General features: G+C 40.6%; 1 protein-coding gene and 1 long non-coding RNA gene across 9 annotated transcripts in view; one reads left to right on the top strand and one right to left on the bottom strand.

The window, feature by feature from the left end:
- The window catches only part of THRB (thyroid hormone receptor beta), a 261,740-nt gene that overhangs the window by 180,903 nt on the left and 65,879 nt on the right, over positions 1–14,958 (bottom strand). For all 6 annotated transcript variants that reach the window (XM_053262095.1, XM_053262094.1, XM_053262093.1 and 3 more), the window contains exon 2: positions 2,192–2,304. The gene's annotated coding sequence lies outside the window, so the exon portion shown is untranslated. The remainder of the gene's footprint in view (positions 1–2,191; positions 2,305–14,958) is intronic.
- LOC128329995 (uncharacterized) overlaps positions 1–14,958 on the top strand; it is a 47,703-nt gene that overhangs the window by 7,849 nt on the left and 24,896 nt on the right. For all 3 annotated transcript variants that reach the window (XR_008309907.1, XR_008309909.1, XR_008309908.1), the window contains exon 2: positions 8,530–8,633. This is a non-coding gene — a long non-coding RNA (uncharacterized LOC128329995). The remainder of the gene's footprint in view (positions 1–8,529; positions 8,634–14,958) is intronic.

Here is a 14,958-nt window from a genome sequence, read left to right as displayed (position 1 = left end):
AAGGAAATGATTAAGGAAATGAAGACCCAAGCCATTTAGGGCTTTAAAAGCACTTTGAATTGAGCTTGGAAATGACCCGTGTAGACCAAACACGATATGAATTTGATCCATATAATAGTCAGAAAGCAGCATTTTGGACCAACTGAAGTTTCCAGACACTTTTCAAAGGCAGTCTCATGGAGAATGTCTTACAGTAGCAGTTTGGATGTTACTAGAGCATCTATTACTAAGGCCAGCTTCATCATTTCAAGGCCTATCTGCTACCTCTGGTGTTCAGCATGCCCTTTGTATCCCCATACGTTCTATTCAACTTACACCCACATTGACTATCTCTTTGCAGTTGGAGACCCTACCTTCTGCAGGATTATGAATTGTACATACAGGTTCAGTTAACTGTGCAGAAGTGAGTACATGGGGCCACCCTCCTCCCCAGCTCCATACATTCAATGAACATAACAACAACTGTTTTACACAAATTTGTTAATTTTTTGGAATAATTCATGCCCGTGTGAATTCATCTTTAATGCAATAAAAGGCTCTTCCATACAGGTCACAATATCTGTTTATAGTTTACAGCTTCTTGTAAAATATGAGGATCACCTTGACTAACTAGTTTATTCATATTAAAACCTTCCCAAATAGAGAAGGCCCTTAACCTCACTACAGTGAACAAAACAGCACTTCTGTATTGCTACCTATATTAAGGGAGAAGGAGATTGCTACATACAGAAAACTTTTTTTAAAACCATTTAAAAATAGTACAGCTTAACTTCTTGTTTAACATACATTTATGAGAACCTAGGCAGATGTTATCCAACATCTTATCAGCCACCTGTTCAAGTAGAGACTTGTCCCTTGGGTAAATGCACTGGCATCAAGTATTCTGCACTTATTGGATGTGTTTTGACATTTGGTTCCTCTTGCTTTATAAGTCCTTCACTCTCATCTGCTTCATCAGTATTTGCATAATCCACAAAGCACAAATGAAAGCAAAGCCACAAGAAGAACCATGCTGGCAATTTATGAGGCAAGAATGATAAGTACCATTTTAAAAATCAAAGTTTCTTCCAGATTCCATGACAAGCAAATATGAAGAAAGACAGCTTCCCAGGTTAGGCTTTAAAGTCTAATCTGGTGCACCCTTGTCTAAATATTAGTCACAGGGAGCTTTTATAAACAAGCTATTATTTCTGAGACAGACACAAGTACTGCTAGGTTTTAAGTATACGTAAGCCTCCTTCTCCTCCTCGGAAGAAGTTAGTATAAACCCTTTCCATTGTAACTATGGCTGCAGGAGCATTCTATGGAATCATTCCAGTGACATAGGGAACAGCTTTCAGTGATTCTCAGAGACAACGTTCTCCATATTGATATTTTAGCACTCCTGTCAAATGGGGCTAAGTAATTATGAGATGAGAGCCACCTAATGGCACAGCAGGGAAATGACTTGACTATCAAGCCAGAAATTGCCGATTCGAATTCCTGCTGGTATGTTTCCCAGACTATGGGAAACATCTATATCGTGCAGCAGAGATATAGGAAGATGCTGAAAAGCATCATCTCACACTGCACGGGAGATGGCAATGGTAAACGCCTCCTGTATTCTACCAAAGACAACCACAGGGCTCTGTGGTTGCCAGGAGTCGACACCGACTCGACAGTACACTTCACCTAATGATGAGATATAGCATCATGACTACCTAATGATGAGATATGGCATCATGATATGGTTTGGAAGGTTGAGGAAAGGAGAAATATGGAGCGCATGAGGCCAAAAAGGCCTACAGGAACATGTCTTCAGAACTGGATACAAATAATTGAAAAGAAATATTTTTAAACATCAGCAAGAGGAAAACTACTGCCAGAAGTGTCATTAGAAAAAGACAAACACATTTTTAAGCATCTAATCAAATTGTACCTACTTGTGTTTTTATGCACTTTTTTGGTGGTGGGGAGGTTAATTCTCTTATTTCTGCCGTTCCAGTCAGGACCTAATCAACCTTTTTTTTTATATGAACCTTGAAAAGTTTAGCATCACTGGCTAATGTTGCTTTGCACAACATTTTGAAAAGTTTATTTCAGAGGAGAACATCTGTTTTTTTATGAAGAAAAACATTGCCATATATTCAGGTATCTGCTTTCTCTTTCTTCTGAAACATTTAGCAGAATTTAAACACTAGTAAAAACTGACCTTAGAATGAGCCTGTAAACCAGAGACAAGATTCAGCAGGAGGATGACAGAAACCATATCTGTTTCAAACCTAAGTGTAGATACAGAGATCACGGGTCTTCTGTCCTCAGCATCTGATGATTAAAAAAAGAAGAAGCAAGAATCAACAACTTTATATCTAATAAAAAGGCACAGACAAAAGAGACATATTTAAGGTCAAACTCAATACAAACTGAAGGCATGATAGTACTAGTTGTTCGTCATGGAATATTACCAGTTAAAGGGACCTGGCAAGCCAATCTGAACTGTATTTCTAACTAGCATTGATTCTAAGATTGGATTCAGGTGCCAACCACCTCATCACCACTGTCATCACTTCCCATTCACTTGCCCTCTTCCTGCTGGTCCTGTCCACACCAGTGTCCACAGGAAAAGGGCAAGGTGAGTGGAGGCTTCTTCTTACTCTTGTCATATGCTCAGAGAAGGCAGGTGAACTGGAGCAACACAAGATGGCAACAAGGCCAGAGGAATCTAGAATCGGCAGTAGGTTCCTTGCTGTGGTGTGAACTTTTATTCTTCAGCAAGGCCATATCCAGGTTTCAGGGGCTTTCAGCAAATTGCCTACCATGGGCTACCTGGGTGGGTCCTGAGGAAGTCACTCCGCATGGGCACAGCAAGTGGTCTCAGGGATCAGCAGAGGGTGCTTGGGCAGCTGCCCAGTGATCATAACCCCCAATGCTAACCCTGTCAGTTCTTGAAGCCAGATATCTCTAAGTATACATATCTAGTTATGCACAATAAAAGCATTGAACAGTTCAGATACATTCAAAATCCAAACCAAGTTTCATACCCTGTAGTTTGAACTTGAACACTTCAGATTTCTTTGTATTGAAATATGTCATAGGATTCTTTTAATCAAACTTGTATTTGTTTGTTCATTTAATTTATATACTGCCTAATTCCAAAGGCTGTAGGTGGTTGACAAAAATCAATACAATAAAGACAAAATAAAATAAAACAAACAATTTAAAACATTCAAATGCACATATTGTCATCAAAATCTGAAATCTATATCCAAAATTTACTCAGAAACTGAAAAACCTAGATCAGCCAACCAACCAGCTTTGGAGTTGAGTTGTCTTCTACCCAGACATGTAATAATTTGATGATTTTAATACAGACATCACACCCCCTAATAAGTTTCAGCGTTATCTTTATATAATTGTTCCCTAAGATGTGGGAAAGGCAGTAATGAATTGGAATGTCTATGACTTATCCTTCATATTATAATCTTCTTTGTCTATGATTTCAAGTCATACTGCCTTAATGCTACTTCTTGAATACAATTAAGTCAGGAAATAGCATTAAGGCAGTATGGCTTTAAATCCTGACTTAATTTTGTTCAAGAGGGATCACAGATTCACATGCATAAAGATTAAGCAATAATGCTGCAGCTTTCTGCACAGACTTCTTCAAAACATTAAGTCCTCAGGCACACTGCTAATTATTCTTCTAACAAAATACCATGCAGCATATTGAGGCCATATACCAATTTTGGAACTAGATGCAATTGTATAATTGTATAATTGTATAGCACTTTTTCCTACACTGTTGGCCTTGAGAATGAACATTTTGACTTCGAGGATGAATATATAATGCTGTGAGATTGTGGAGATTATTAATCTATTACAAGCAGAATTACAGGGCATTTCTCAGTACAGATTATACTTGGCCACTCTATTACTCCTTTAGACACTTCAAATGTAAATGAAGATAATGATATTCGGTGAGTACTTTGATAATAACATTGTACTCAAGGATGCAGAAGGGAGTGAAGTTAGAGAACACTGCACTCTGGAAAGCACTAGCTGAAGAATACATCCAGTGGAAAAATGCAACCCATCAGCAACAATTATTTCTGACGTAAAAGGCTTCTCAGAGTAACTACATAACTACACACACATGGATGTGGGTAATGAATTTGTGGCAGTCTACCTCATAAGGAGTCAAAGACAAGCTGTAATGCCCACTGATTTTCTCTCTCACTTTCCTCCAGAGCTTTTTTTTTTGCCACCCACTCATACTATATACACAAGTGTCCTTTCCACAATAAAGCTATTCCTCTTCTACAGTTAGCTGGAAACAAAACCATGGTTCTGCACAACACTTAACATATATTATATTTCCCATAAAAACACTAGACTCATTCATGTGTTATGTTCTACACTCATACAACAAGTGTACAGTGTACACAGGTACAGAACAGTGTTCCCTCCAATGCATTCACGTGTGTGCGCGCTCACACATTTTTTGCTGTCTGCTCAGTCAATTTTAGATCCTGCTCAGGTTGAATCAGGAAGTTCACACTCTGAATGCACATGCACACACACTGCCTTGATTCTGCTGCCCGAACAAAACTCATTCCGCACACAGATGAAAAAAAATTAGAGAGAACACTGATACAGATCTGTACATAGATACAGTCATTCACACGTGATGCTGAACACAGGTGCATAAGTACACTTGCTATCTGTACCATGCATTTGAAGGGTCTTTATCCAGGTTCACTTTTTAAATTGGCACAGGTACAGTCATTCACACAAACACATTTACAAGTGTACAGACATCTGTACACTTGTACAGCATAATGTCTGAATTGAGCTATTGATATGCCTCTTCCCACTGGCAAAATATTAAGTATGTTTACACAGTCCCAGTTGGTTCTGTGGAAATGCCTCCCTAGAGAGTATTTTTTAGGTTACATCCTTCAGTCAGGAAAGGTCTCTTCACATTTAGTGTGTTTTAGAACAGCTTCTACTGTACTTCTCTGGGCTACCAGTCTGTTTAATATGAACATTTTCCCTTGTTGTTCACTCCTGACCACTACGTTACTGAATTGTCCCTTTAATTAGTTCTTTCCTAATAGTTATAATTAGTTATTTGTCAGTGGACCCTCTAATTTCCTCTTTGCAGCCAGAACAATTGCTTGTTTGTTTATTTTGTTTAATGTTCTGCAGCAACTATGTTCAGCAAAACCCCAAAATCCTTAAAAAATGAATAAGCTATTGTTCTGACAGCAAAGAGGAAACAGGTAATTAAAAGGACAGTGGCAACCAATGCAGTAATAATAAAAAAAGATTCAGGAAAGCAATGCAGAAAGGTACAGCACCACCCAATGTTGTCACCAACGGCATTAGGGACAACTCTCCTGCCAGATGCTTCAATAGAACTTTGCCACTCTGCACTGGAAAAGTGATACTGCAATGGTGTTGAAATGCAGAAAAAGCATCAAACCAGGTCTTCAAAAAGATAGGGAAACAACAGCAAAAGCAGTCACTTCCTAACAATTTCAAATGTAATGGATTTGAAGTGATGTCATCTAGATAGGACTAAGCCACCTAATGGTGCAGCGGGGAAATGACTTGACTAGCAAGCCAGAGGTTGCCAGTTCGAATCTCCACTGGTATGTTCTATGGGAAACACCTATATCGTGCAGCAGCAATATAGAAAAGATGCTGAAAGGCATCATCCTGCATGGGAAATGGCAATGGTAAACCCCTCCTGTATTCTACCAAAGACAACCACAGGGCTCTGTGGTCGCCAGGAGGTGACACCAACTCAACAGTACACTTTACCCTACCATTAAGATACTGCATAAGAAGCAGATGAAGAAACAATGTTAATTCCAGAGAACCTTTGTGTGTGTGTGTGTGTGTGTGTGTGTGTGTGTGTGTGTGTGTGTGTGTGTCTCAACCCAGGTTTTTTTTTTAGAGAGAACTGTAGAATACTTTTAGAACTGTATTACAGTATGTAGCTCACAATCTGTCACAGTTTATTTAGATGAGGAAAGACATTATTTTCATTTCTGTTACTGAAGCACCAGAAATAATCCATTATTCCCTCATACAACTGTGTTAATTATCAGGAGCCTAAAACTGATGTGTGCACATCTTGAAATAAGTGAGTTGCTACCTTGACAGATGTTCAATATAAATAATCCAGATAGTCTATGTGGAACAAAAGCTACTTTGGAAGAGCTGACTACGGATGTACACAAAAAACATTAGTGCTGTATCCAATTTTGTGGAAGCCACCAGGGCTAGTTGAAGCTACCAGGGCTAGTGTAGTTAAATCATACTAGTTTCTATAGCCTGACACACACCAGAGATTACTGTGACCAATACAATTTTTTTTCTTTTACCTTTAAAACGGCAATGGATGGCTGTCTGGGGCAAGATCAAGCAGGGCCAATCAAACCTATTGGAGTCCATTGCTACTGACAATTATTTGGGAAATAATTTATATAATAATACCTTTGCTTAATATTTGTTTTGATTGTTTTCCTCATAAATATTGGTCATAAAAATGAGTTGTCAATGGTGTTAGCAATGTTGCTGCGTTTCTTGGCTACAGTAGCTTCTTGGCTTAGTAGCCAAGTAAGAACCAGTAGTAGGAATTTGCAAAGTGTTTTGACACAAAATGAGCCTTTTAGAGTATCCCAAACTTGAAACAGATACCCTTTAAATAAAGGTTCTGTTTTCAACTCAGAATAAAACAACACAATTTCGAGTCTAAATGTTTCGAAGTTTCAAGCACCATTTGGGAGGCCTGGTTTTCTAGCACTGGCTTCTGCTTATGTGAAGCGCCTCAGAAAATAGGTAGGGAGAGAGAGAGATGTCTCCATCTTCTCTCTAGGAGGAAAGGAAGAGGACTGACTCACGACAGGAAGTACCTGATGAATCAAAGCAGAAGTCATAGAGTAGAGGTAAGTAAGGACAGATAAGGAGACCCTCACTAGCTACCTATACTCCCAGTGCCTGTAGTGGTCATTAGGATAGTTGGTGCAAAAGATGGATGCAGTGGAACTCCATATCCAACACATTGTCCTACTACCCAACCCACTTAGATGTCCCTAGCAGATACCCATGGGGAATAATGGGGTGTTTCAAGTTTCCCCCATTGTTCCCTATGGATGAAACACTCAAAATGTTTAGGTTTCGTTCCGGCAAAACAACCGGTTCAACTGCTGTCTTCGACAAAAAATTTCAGCCAAATGTTTCAAGCTTGAAACAAAATGCAAAATATGTTTTGTGCACATCCCTAACCAGTAGCCAACATAAGAACAGCCCTGCTGGATCAGGCCCAAGGCCCATCTAGTCCAGCATCCTGTTTCACACAGTGGCCCACCAGATGCTGCTGGAAGCCTACAGGCAGGAGTTGAGGACATGCCCTCTCTCCTGCTGTTACTCCCCTGCAACTGGTACTCAGAAGCATCCTGCCTTTGAGGCTGGAGGTGGCCTATAGCCCTCCAACTAGTAGCCGTCAATAGACCTCTCCTCCATGAAGTTATCCAAACTCCTCTTAAAGCCATCCTGGATGTAACATCCTGACTAATGCTGCACTTGTGCATCAAAAGAAGCAAGTGTGCAGCTGTTAGGAACATAGGAAGCTGCCGTATATTGAGTCAGACCATTGGTCTATCTAGCTTAGTATTGTCTTCACAGACTGGCAGCGGCATCTCCTAGGTTGCGGGCAGGAATCTCTCTCAGCCCTATCTTTGAGAAGCCAGGGAGGGGACCTGGGACCTAGATTTCTTCCCAGAGTGGCTCTATCCCCTAAGGGGAATATCTTACAGTGCTCATACTTCTAGTCTCTCATTCACATGCAACCAGGGTGGACCCTGCTTAGCTATGGACCCAAGTCATGCTTGCTACCACAAGACCACTGGTGCTTATGCAGGGTGGCGGGGCAATTTCTGCTGATCTCCCATTCTCCCAGAAGAAAGAAGGACTCTGTGCCACCTCTAAGTATTCCCTCAGGGACATATTTGCAGGCAGCACAGAGCTTCCAGGGAAGGAGGAGATTGGTAAAAACTGTCCCACCACACTGTGTAAGCATCAGTGCTTCTTTAGTCAGGAACAGAACAACAGTACACATACTTCTTTTGCTGCACAAGAGCACTGTTAGTCAGGATACTGGCCAATAACCCCTCAGTGACAGTAGAATACAGCAGGAACCACAGCTATTTAATATGCCTGCCTGTTACCCAATATTGCCCTTTGCAGCACAACCCACTATTCATAGCAGAAACAATGAAGGCTCATCATATGCCCTCAACTAAGAATGTATAATATAGATACCTGTTTAAAATAGACAGTGGTGGTAACCATTTCCCAAAAAAATAGCAGCAAAAGGTACTTCGCATACTACCCCACTTTATACCAGACAAAATTAAGTCACATCAAAATGTCATTGCAGAAGGAGCTCATTTTAAGAATAATCAGAGAAAGCCATGGTGATCCAATTTATATGTTATTTGAACAGCATGAACAGTGTAGCCGTTTTCCATGTCAATCTAGAAACATCTGAAGAAAATTGACCTCATGTGTAGAATAAATGATGTTGGTACCACGAAAATGTCACTAGCCTTCAAAGGAACTGCAGTAGCTCCCACACATTTCAGGTAACCAATAGCCTTATTCATGTTATGCTCAGTGCTTGCACTATCTGTGTAACGTATGTAGTGTACACATGTACAGTTATTTACAGATTATTTTCAATGCACATACAATGACATTGTAAATATTCCTATTTGTACCCTCCATTTGAGGGGACAGTACCCGGGTTCACGGTTTAAATGAATGTGTGTAGTTATTCACACAAAACATGTATAAGTGCAAGACACCTATAAGCACTTACAATGCAGTATCTGAAAAGGGTATCTGGTGCTAAAGATATTCTGTCCTGGACTTGGCTGTGCTTGTGCATATCAGGTCCATATGACAAGTATGTTTCATTACTTCATAGGGACTTGTGAGTTTGAGGATCAGTTACTAGCATAGAGCAGTGTTTCTCAACCACTGGTCCGTGGACCAGTGCCGGTCCACGAGGCATTGGGTACTAGTCCATTAGACATCACTAATAAAAATCACCACCACAAAAAACAATTTTGGGTCGGTGGGGGGCACTGGGAGCTCTCCGGAGCTCATTTCCAGTCAGCCCTCTCTGCTGGATAATGTTCATTTCACTTCCTCAAAATGAACATTATCCAGCAGTGAGGGCTGCCTGGAAATGAGCTCTAGAGAGCTGCCCAAATTGTTTTGGGGGGGTCCCTGGGGGTGGGGTTGGAGGTAAGGAGGGTGACCCCCTTCCTAACTAATGGTCCAGGAAATGAATAATGTACCAGTCCATGACTCCAAAAACGTTGAGAAACACTGGCATAGAGTGACTAGTCCTAGCTATCCCTCCTAGCTATCCCTCCAGTGTAGCTCAGTGTAAATTAAATTTTCTTTGTAAGAGATAATAATTTCTATTTCTTCAAGCTTCAACTCTTCTGTAGAAAAGATTCTGTACCAGCAATTGCTTAGCTGTAAGAAAAGCTTTAGCTGACAAAGTGTCAGAAGCTTATGCGGATAGCATTATTCCAATAATTCTATGCTTATATTCACCTGTGGAGACATGGAACAGTTCTTGCTTGGCATAACTTAGAAAAGTTTGGATGTAATAAAGGTCATCAGTTCATATACTGTATGGAATAAACATCAGAGCCCTCCAACCCCACCCCCACCCCACACACAAAATGCCCCAATTGTCAGGCATTTTGTGGAGGGGGGAGGGGGTTGTCAAAATGTCAATTCTAGTGGGAGTACAAAAGACCCAAAGTTGATTCTGAAGTCTGTCACTTGCTGGGTTATTACCAGAAACAATCACAGGCTGACAAAGATGAATCAGCACAATTAGGGCAAAGTGATTCAATGACAGTATCAAGCACAAAAATAGTTGGGTGTAATCACGGCAGTGAATATATCCTTTCATTTTGAAGATGTAGATAATTGCTTTACTCAGGCAAAGGAAGACGGGGCCTTCTGAGTTGTGGCACACTCTTCTGAAATGGCTTCCCCAAATAAATTCTGTTAGTATTCTCTCTGATCTCATTTAGGTGGCAAGTAAAATCTTCCCTTTTTCCTTGGGCATTTTCCTGATTTCCCTAAGAGTTGTTCTGCTTTATGTATACTGTACTAACTGAGGGCTTGTTTTCCATTTTTTACTTCTTCTTTTTTAATGCAAGCTGCCTTGCGCACTCTGTGATGAAAAGGTGGGATGTACATTTTTAAAACAAATAAACATTTGTAGATATTGAGGCTATTTAACACATGCAGGCAAAACTGGGCTTAGCGAGCCCAGCCAAGTTTTGCATGCCCGTGTGACCTGCCAGGATCAGGCCTATCCCAGTGGCACCACAGCGGCAAACTCACCTACGGAACCACCCATTAAAGTGAACACTCCCTTAATCTAGTTTTTCTGCTCGTGTGTCTGACAAACTCAGAGAGGGGGACCTCCATAATGCACTGCAAACTCATGTGGTGCATTATTGGAGCCCAGACCCTCAGAGCTGCCGGCAGCAGCTGGTGCTCATCTGGGCGGGCGATCTGCAGGGAGATAAGCACGGAGGAACAATCATCTGCAGGGAGATAAGCACTTTCGGTTGTTGGACTACAAATCCCATCACTCCTAGTTATAATCCAAGAACAGCTAAAGGGAATCAAGCTGGCAACCCTGTTATATAGCACTTTTTAAAAGTTATATTTTAAAAGCAATAAGTAAATGGTCATGCTCACTCTGAGAGTGCTGCCCAAATATGCAAACTACCAAGTTTGAGTAAAAATAACAGGAGCAAATAATAGGAGCATCCTTTGGCAATATGATTTAACAGGATTCTAAATGGACTTTATGGTATGGAATATATGCATGCATCCAGATATGAGGAGATGGATTGTAGATATGTGTGGCATAGAAGAGAGCAGATACCATGGATAAGGAACAGGATAAGTCCAGGATAAGAACAATTTAAAAATATTGTACCATATTTCATGTAGTATGGTTCAAATATGTATATGTGAATGCAAGGTGAAACTAGAATAATCCTGGAATTAAAAAAACAGTTCGGCCATATACCTGGAGGTCCATTGTCTCATGAAAGTTTGCACTCAGTTATCATTATTAAGAAATCACAATATTAAGAGTTCACAAGCAGCTAATCCTTTCTCTGCAACAAGTGACTTAAGTTTAGCACGTCAGGTCAGTAACCTTATCAATGCATGCAATTCAATGCCTGCATTCAACAACTGAGAGCTATTATGTCCCCACAAAGCATGTGAAAATGACAACTGACCATTTTCCTCCTTTATGCAGCCCAATCCTCAAACTTCATTTAAGGAAAAACACATGCAAAAGAACCTATAGATTACAGAGGCTGTTGTTTCTTTTTCTTCTCTTTTCTAGCCTCTCCTGTAGTACTATTTTATCCACCACACACAAGGAGCATACAGAGGCAATACACTAGGAAATGGTAGGCAAGGGCATAATCTAGATATATGGACAGCTGAGGTAGAATTACTAAGAAGTCAAAAGTTACTGAGAAGGCTACAAAGTTGCAATCATTTACCCCCACCCCAGAAACAGGATACCGGCCCAAACTATCAAACACCCGTGATAGCTTCCTTGATTTATTTAGCAACAAGTGTTTATTGCTCATCATGACTTCACAAAAATCTGATCAGTTTCTTGTTCTACTATCCTTGCTTGGTGGGGTGGGGTGGGGGGAACCCAGAGCCTACTAGAATAACCTTTATTTCACAGTAATTTAATACTGTATGCAAATTACTTTGCTTTATCAGAGAAACTTAGTTTGCAGTTGATGTCCTCCTCAATAAGATCCACTTTTTCCTTGTATAGAATTCTAGATCTCAGATATGCAGTCATAGACCAAGTGGTATTCTTTCTTTGTGGTACTTTATGTCTGTTCTGTCTAACATCTGTGCCTTAGGATCAATCTATAAGTGACATTAAATGACTCTGCATGTCGTTACACCTAAAGCTGTCAGGAGTGGGTGGTATAGTGGTTAGAGTGCTGGACTAGGACTGGGGAGACCTGAGTTCAAATCCCCATTCAGCCATGATACTAGCTGGGTGACTCTGGGCCAGTCACTTCTCTCTCAGCCTAACCTACTTCACAGGGTTGTTGTGAAAGAGAAACTCACGTATGTAGTACACCACTTTGGGCTCCTTGGAGGAAAAGCGGGATACAAATGTAATAATAATAATAATAATAATAATAATAAAAACAAAATAAACACAGTTACTCACGACTAGGAGCCATGCAGGCAGCACAATTTTGATGAGGACCAGTGCAGAGGTCCTTTAGCACTTTGCTGTTTTCCCAATGAAAATCATCCCCATTTGAAGCAGCTATTTAACCCTGGAAGTGGCATTGTAGCAAAAGACACTTTTAGTTAAAATGGCTGGTGGGGGAGGGACAGCTCAGAGCCAAGGGTTAAATGCCCCCTTACCGCCATTCTGTGGTCCTAATCTAACTGCAGTCCCACATGGCTGTTACTCACAAGTAAATATAAGCCTGCTAACTGCACAGAGGTGCACTTAATGTCACAAGCAGTTTGATGCTTAGTGATACAACAGATAAAATACAGTATCGGGCTCATAATGATGTCATGCTGAGGCTGTTCTCACGAGCAGCCAAGCGCAGATTTAGGCAGTCAAGCCACTTCCGGTATTACGCTAACCGGGGTGGCAAGAGGGTTTACAGCCACCCCGTGCCAGTGATTTTGACAACAGTGCCGGCAGGGGAGGTAAGGACACCCTCGCCGCACCTTAAAGCAACCCCCACACCTCTCAGGAATGCACGGAACCAGTTCCGTGCACATCCCTAGTTGAGTGCTCCCACACACGATTATACCTTGTTGAAGACTCTGTTCTGCCTGGTGCATACCATATTCATTTACTTTGCAATAGCCTTCCTTTGCTGATTAATACCAAGCTAATATATGTTCTTTTGCTTAAATATATAGTAGACAAATGCAAAAAAAACCCACAATATGTCATCAGTAGCTCAGAATATAACAACAGCTGAAGTGGATGCATGACACACAAAGCTATGTTGAGCACTGAATAGTGCCTGAGTGTTCCTACACCTGAATGTATTTGCATTAAGTGTACAAAAGAGAAGTTGCAGCCAATTCTCACTCTGGAATTGAATCCTAGGAATCTCTCTCTTATGTTTCCAGGGCTCAGGCATCTGCAATATGCAAAAATAAGGAGAAGACTGTGATTTAACAGAGGAAAATCCAGGGGCTATCATTGATAAATAGGGGCACCAGGAGCATATATGGCCTTTTATCTTTCCTATGGAGTTTGGAATGAGCTTTGTATTACGCCACTTCAAACATTTATCTTCTACATTCCCTGTTGCTGGAAATAGGGCATTTTCCATCTCTGAGATAGACAGTGAGAGGATCGTTATTTAGGAAGTATCAGTCTCTACTCACCACCTAAAGTCCCTAGGGTTTTCAGCTCCTTGGTTCAGTCTTCTGGCTTGCACAAAAAAAGCCCACTCCTAAACCTTTTTTGATATAATATAATATATAATATAATATAATATAATATATTATATAAATAAATATAATATATATTTATTTGCATGCCTCAAAACTTTTAGTGTATTACAAAAACAAATTCATTTGCCAATTAACATTGTTACAGTTTGCATTCTAACAAAGAACCGAACTAGTCCATTTTTCAGTTGCCATAGTTTTGAGTATTTCACTTCTACTTAGACTTCGAATGTGCTTTGGACTGGATAATACTTGTCCGACCAGGCCCCACAGACACAATTAGGGTGTGCATGTGCCATCAGCACACATCCCCTTTCCCCTTCCTAATGCACCTTTCTCTAGTGGTTTGGGAGTTTAAACTAGTATCTATAGCAGGTGTACAGAAGCAGATTGGGCGGCGGGGGTGGGGGGAATCCATTCATGAGAAATCTGTTTTTACAGAGCACGGGTATCCTTATCACATGTGGTGGGCTGGGTGGACAAAGTTTCATTCAAACCAGCCCAAGTTAAGTAATCAGGGGCGTAACTATAATAGGGCAAGGGGAGACAGTTGTCTGGGGGCCCACTGCCTTGGGGCCCCCCCAGAGCCAAGTCACATGACTGACTCCCCCAAACTGCCCGGGCTTCCTTCAGTTGTATTCATCCTCCAAAATTAATGTGAGTGTTAAGACCTGGAGCTACCACAACAGCATGTCTTTCTCTAGCACCATTAAATGACTTGCATCATCCACAATTTCCAAAACCTTTTAAAAAATAATTTAGGATGATGTTCTATTGTAGCACATATATATAACTTCAGTGAGGGTGGGGCATTTTAAAATCTTGTCTCTTGGTCCACTCCAACCTTGCTACAACCCTGGAAGTAATGTCTAACAGAAATTTAATCAGAGACATTCCTTTACATCTGGGATTGTAGGTGATTTCCAGTGTCTGGAGTAAACAATCAACACTCTATTAGATGTAATTTAAAAACAGTTTGATGAGTTCACATTCCACATATTTCCCTTTAATTTAACAAAGCAGCTTCAAGAGACCAGTAACTGTGTGCAAATTTTCAGTTCCATCAGAACTGGAATAATATAGATTATTTTTGCATAAAATCTGCCCTACCAACTTGGCATTTCTAGCGCGTGAATCTGTCACTCTAACAGCAGTGAGATACCATCTATACATACAAAAGCAGTTCACATAATCATAATTAGGGTAGGAGAAGCGTCTTACATTAATTTGAGAGCAGTGTGCACTTTTGTTTGCCAGTCGTCTGTCAGTTAAAACTAAGGTCAGAGACGCTGTCCACGCTTGTGTGATAAGCAGCAGCTGGGTCAGAGGACTTTTCTTCCTACCATACTCAGCAGATGGGTATTTCATTTGGCCATTATT

This window comes from Hemicordylus capensis, chromosome 6 (genome assembly GCF_027244095.1).
Source record: "Hemicordylus capensis ecotype Gifberg chromosome 6, rHemCap1.1.pri, whole genome shotgun sequence".
Taxonomy (NCBI): Eukaryota; Metazoa; Chordata; class Lepidosauria; order Squamata; family Cordylidae; genus Hemicordylus; species Hemicordylus capensis.
The sequence above is the reverse complement of the archived record's forward strand: the minus strand, read 5'-3'. Positions and strand labels throughout refer to the sequence as shown.